The sequence below is a fragment of the Heterocephalus glaber genome, unplaced genomic scaffold (genome assembly GCF_053883595.1).
Source record: "Heterocephalus glaber isolate CG9 unplaced genomic scaffold, H.glaber_assembly_v1.0 deba00000122, whole genome shotgun sequence".
NCBI classification, from domain to species: domain Eukaryota; kingdom Metazoa; phylum Chordata; class Mammalia; order Rodentia; family Bathyergidae; genus Heterocephalus; species Heterocephalus glaber.
Window position 1 is genome coordinate 69,345,997 of NW_028258138.1, and position 6,370 is coordinate 69,352,366.

Below are 6,370 nucleotides of genomic sequence, written 5' to 3' on the forward strand. Positions count from 1 at the left end.
TGTTCCCCACCTTAAGGAGAAAACATTGTATCTTCTCCATTCATATAAGGCATTCTCACTGGAAGTATGGAGTACATGTCTTTTATCTGTTGAGAAGGTTCTGTTCTACTTCTAGTCTCCTGATAGCTTTTACCATGAACAGCTGTGGAATTTAGTCCAATAGTTTTTCTCCAACTAGTGACAGGATCATATGGCTTTTTCCTTTCCTCTGTTAAAATGATGACTTTTGGGGGTGGATCTTCCAAAGCTGAACCAACACTGCCATTTCTATAACAAAACCACTTTCTACATACTGCCATATCTGACTTCTAATAGGTTGTTTTGTTAAACAAATTTCTCTCTATGTTCATACTTTTTTCTTCTATTATCTTTATCCAGTTTTAGAATTAGCACAATGTTGATTCCTAAAATGAGGGGAGAAGTGTTCCTTTTTTTTCTGCTTTAAATGTTTCATATAATTTATCAGTTAAAATGTATATGAGCTTGTTGTCATATAGGCAGGTTTTCTAGCTAGGAATATACTTTCTTTAATAGGTTCTATTCAAATTTTATATTTCCTCCACAGTTAGTTTCACTAATTTGTCTTCCAAGGTACTTCTTAGAAGTTGTCAAATTTATTTCAAAAGAGATTTTTGAAATATGCTTTCTATTTCCTTTTAAATTCTGTAAAATCTGTGGTAATGTCTCCTAGGTCTTGATGTTTCAATTTTAAAAATGTGTAATTGATATTGTGTAATAGGAAGTAATGGTCTAGGGGGGCAGGGGAAGTGGGAGGGGGAGGGGAAAGGGAAAAAATATGAGAAAGGGAAAAAAATGGAAATGGGATCTTTGCAAGTGGGGAGGGGTGGAGGAGGTGAGGGGAGGGCAGGAGAAGGGGGGAAAAATAAGAACCAAGATACTCATGTAATGGTACAAGATCCCAGTGATGTATGTAAATGTATTTTATACCTAAAATGTACCAATAAACTTAATGGTGGAAAAAAAACCTGAGGAAGAAATAAAAAGCCTCTAAGATAAGCATACACTAAAGAAAATCATTGCCACTAATCAACACTGCAGAAGATTTTTAAAGAATTACAACATACTAGTCATAAACCATTGGATGTTAAATTTTTTAAATGCTACTTATAAGAAGTTAGTAAGAAAGATCAATAAATCAATAACAAAATGGACAAAACATATGAAGGGATAATCACACATAAGTAAATGTAAAAACATCTTTATTTTTGACAATATGCTCATTTTCATTAACTAAAATTAACTCGAATCCCAGTTAAAACTACATTGAGAGAAGTATTGGCACAGATTTTTTAAAATTGTATTGACATGAGTGTTGGACAATAGATAATCTTTTTGTAGCTAGTAAGAGTGTGAATTGCCTTCCCTTAAGAACAGTTTCTCAATATATCATACTTTTTAACAATACACGTTGCCTCTGACCCAACAGTTCTTCCATAGATATTTATTCTACAGATGTTCAAGCATATGTGCTTACAAGGATACTCAGTAAAACACCAATTTGTTATACCAAAATGGGCTCCTAATTGCCATCAATAGGACCCAGTTAAATAAATTATGACTCATCTACATAATGGAACTATGCCATTTAAAAAAGAAGAAAGCAACAATATAGGTATGGATATAGCCATTGATATGGAAGGATCTCTGCTATGATTTGGATATGGTTTGACCATATTTCCTGAGGGTTCATGCATTGGAAGCTTAATTCAGAGTGGCAATGTTGGAAAGTAGTAAAATATGTAAGAGGTGGAGCTTAGTGCAATGTAATTAGTTCATTGGGAGTACTTCCGTGGAAAAGATTAATGTAGTTCTTGTGGGTTTCCTGTCAGTTGCCATGAGAGGTGGTTGTTATAAAAATCAATACTGGACCCTCCCTGTTTCTCATTCTGGTCTCATCACATGATCTCTCCCACTTGCATATGCTCCCATCATGATACCATTCACCATCAGGTGATTCAGGCAAGAGAGCCCTCACTAGAGCATGAACCATGGGGGTCACCCAATCTTCGATTTCAGTCTCTAAATCTGAGAGGTAAATAAACCTCTTTTTTTAATAGAAAAGCACCTCAGTGTTGGGTATTTGTTATAGCAATAGAAAGTGGACCAACATAATCTGTAAGATGTATTACACATGGTACTACCATTTGTGTGGAAAAAATAACATACATACAAGTACATTTATAAGCATATGACTCATAAATGCATAAAATATCTCTTAAAAGATAGTAACTAGTAAGAGTAGTGATTTCTGGACTGAATAGCTTTGAGACCAGAGTGAAAAGGAGACTATTGCCATATAACTTTTAGTTTCTTTTAAATCATATATGTATGTTTATGACTTAAAATAGTATATTAAGATTGGAAATTCTTAGTGATACAGTGAGAAAACCATACTCTTAAGTGAAAGAAATCAGACACACATGTTTAAATACTGCATTGTTTCTCTGGTGTGAGAAACCAAAAGTGGGAAATAAGGACTAAAATGTGTAATAGATATTGGGAAATGGGGAGAAAATGTTCAAATGGGAAGAAGAACAAGGGAGGAGGAAGGGGGAAAGAAAGGAAGGGACAAGAAAAAAGTGAAAATAGGAAAATAGGAAAAAATGGAAACAAAGTTTTGTATATAGGGAGGGGAGCAGGGCATAGGGGAGGGACAATGGGAAAAAAAGAAGAGGCAGGATATATCATGTACAAGTACAAACTCCCTATTATTAGTGTTATCACGTATATCTAAAATGTATCAATAAATATTTTGCTTCCAAAAAAGCATATCAATAAAAAATAAATTCAATACATAAATAAATACATAAAAAATTTCCATCACTAAGTGAAATAATTGTTAAAGAAAAAAGTAACAAAATATGAAGCAAAGTATAATGTTATATGGTTTGAGCAAATTATGCAGCATAAGAAAGGTTAATCCTGACCTGGATGCTTGTTTCATTTTTCTTTATATAGCCCAGCTTCAGAGGTATTGGGTTAGTTTCTCATCTTCTGAGCCAAATGTCCCATATTCTATAGCAAATAATATTTGCATAAGCACAAAATATAAGCCTTAAATTAATTCATTGATTTCAAGTGTCAGGATCAAATAGATAAAATACATAAAATTGAATATACTTACAGAACCAAATGCAAATGCTATTCACCCTAACATAAAAATAGAAAAAAAAGATTAGTTGGGAGGTGAATAGAGAGATTGGGGTAGAGGGAGCAGGCAGGAGAGGGAGAGTGGTGTGGGTGTGCTGCTTTCTTCTACTGCCTTGAAGGAATCAAAGGTTACTGCCTGCTCCCATTTACATCTCCTCTAAAACTCATGTTGCAGCTTAGTCCCCAAGGCAGCAGGTCCCTCATGCAGCATTGATTCCAAGTGCTGATGAGAGAGGAGGCCAGGTGGAAAATATTTGAGAGCAAAGCCCTCATGAATAAATTAATGCCTTTTCCAGCAAATTCTCGTTGTCACAGGCCTGACAAATTCTCCTGGGCCTGAATTAGTTATTGAAAGAGCACGCAATTTTAACTGTCCCTCATGTTTTACTTCTTTCCCATGTGCTTCTTTCTTTACTTGATTCTTCTGTTTTCCCATGTGCTTCTTTCTTTACTTGATTCTTTTCTGAAGGAGCTTGAGGCCCTCACTGCATATGGCCAACTGCTCTTGGACTTCCCAGTCTCCAGAATCATGAGCCACAATAAACCTCTTTCCTTTATACCTAGCTTCAGGTGTTCTGTTCTAGTAAGTTATAATTATACTGTTAACCACCAAAAGAATTAAAAACAAAGTTTTGACACAAGAAACATTTTATATTTAATGTTATTCTGTATTTTTAAAGTTGTTTAAGCTAAATATATATAATTATTTAAAAACAAAAATTTCTTGTTCAATTTTATCATTTTAGTTTTAAGACATATGAATAAAATATAATATATCCATTTTTACAGTTTTATGGTCTGAACATTTGTGCTGAGCTACTTCACAGACTTTCTCTGCATGGTGTTATTTTCCAAAGAAATGCTAACCCACATCCAAAAATAATAAAGGCAATGTAAATCTTCACTGCAGTGTCATGAAAACATCAAAGGGGGATTCCATTCATAATATATAACAAAACCTCTTAAAATCTTCTTTCTGTGACCCTTACTCACTATCTCATACCATATGATAGCTGCTCCCAAATCTCTCTCTTCTCCTTAAACTTTTACAGAACACATCCTTCACTGTCTCTACTCTTCTGCTCTCTACTTCTCTCCCTCTTCTTTTTGGCTATATTCTCTTCTAAAGTCTCTGTCCCTTCACATATGAATCAAACCTTTCCTGTTACCCATTTCAGCTCCTTACCACAAGGATCCTTTCTCTTATTCTGGGAAACTAGCCTCATTACAATAGTACTTCTAAAGGAAAAACAAATTTGAATTGCAAGAAAACCTACAACAAATATTTAAGACATAACTTGCTGGAATCTAATTACAAAACTATGCTTCCTACTCTAAGCATCTTAAAGATAGGGACTGGTCTTATTTATCTTTACATTCTCTGAATTAAATTCTTTGCATAGAGTAATGCTTCACACATGAAATGTACCCTGAAATTGTAATTTGAATACAGCTTTTATGGCAGTGCGTGTGGGGAGAAGAGGAAGGAAAGGAAAGTTGACTGCTATGGAGCAGGCACTATGCCTGTGTGGTGATTATATATCCTCTTCTTTTGAAACACTAATTCTCAAATAGAGCAAGAAAGGTACATGTGGAGGAGTGTGTGAAAAGACCCTCTATGTAGGACTGTAGTCTCCACTGTGTATGCAAATACATACACAATAATACTTTCTCATATCTCTGACACACATAAACTCAGACACTTTTAACAAGAGAGGTGTGTCTGAAACACTGTTTGAACTTTGAATGTTGGGTGTGGGGGAGAAAGGTTAAGAATCACTGATAGAAACCGTGTGTGTGTGTGTGTGTGTGTGTGTGTGTGTGTGTGCATGTGTGTGTATTTGTGTGTTATATATATATATATGTGTATATTTAGAATGCATACACATTCAAAAATGCCCACAAGGTGAACATTCCGGGCCACCATACCACCGTCCTCAGTGCCAACGAGCAGAACCTCCCTCAGTGAAGAGAAGGTGAAACTTCCAGGCCAAAGAACCACCGCCCCCAACACCAAGAAGATGAGCCCTGCAGGCGCCAGCAGCACACAGCCAAGTGCCTCCCCTCACCCACCGCCGTTGAAATGAGAAGACACTTAAACAAGTCTCAAAACCAGACTCCCAGATCACCTAAAGCAACCCCAAAGGGAAACAAGATGGAAAAATATGATACTCACCATCTGGACTCCCTGAACTGGCAACCAAAGGGGATTTGGAAAAAATGAAATCAGAAATAATTTCTCAGATAACAGCAGAGATTGGGCCCATAGTGCAAGACACACTTAATAAATCTAGAGCAGACACAGATAAAAAAAATAGAGGAGCTGAGGAAAATGGTGGAATTCCAACATAGGAAACAAATGGAATCCATAAAACAGATGCAAATAGATTTCCAGGAGATTAAAAACTCCATTGAAAATTTACACAGCAGAATGAGCCAATGTGAGGACAGAATTTCAGATAGAGAAGATAAGATTGCAATTAGTGACCAGGAAGAGAAAATTTTCTTTAAAATAGTAAGGGACCACAAGAAATCAATCCAGCAGCTGCTAGATGATACAAAGAAGAAAAACATAAGACTGATTGGAATCAATGAAGAAATAGGAGAGAGTGCAGATGACATAAAAAACTTTTCACAGAAGTAATGGCAGAAAACTTCCCAGGCAAGGGGAAAGAACTTGACATACAGATAAGTGAGGCATATAGGAAGCCAACTAGTCTTGATCAAAAAAAATCTACACATAGGCATATAATAGTTAAGATTCCAAAAACCCAACAGAAGAACAAAATTCTACAAGCAGTTAGAGAAAAGGAAAAAATCACATGCAAAGGAAAGCCCATTAGAATCACAGCAGACTGCTCAATGCAAACCCTCAAGGCAAGGACAGCTTGAAATGACATATTTCAAGCCCTAAAGGAAAACAGCCTCCAACCCAGATTAATGTACCCTGCAAAACTATCTTTCAAAATTGATGGAGAAATAAGATATTTTGATGACAAATAGCACCTTAGGAACTTCATGAATACCAAACCAGCACTCAAAAAAAATTTAGACACTATCCTAGGAAAAGACAATGAGGATCACAACCCCAGGAAGCAAAGCAGAATAAATCCATCAGGTGTGACAAATTAAATGCAAAGGGGGAGAATCCAACAAAAAGAAAAAGTCATGACAATGATAAGTCAATACATATCAGTGA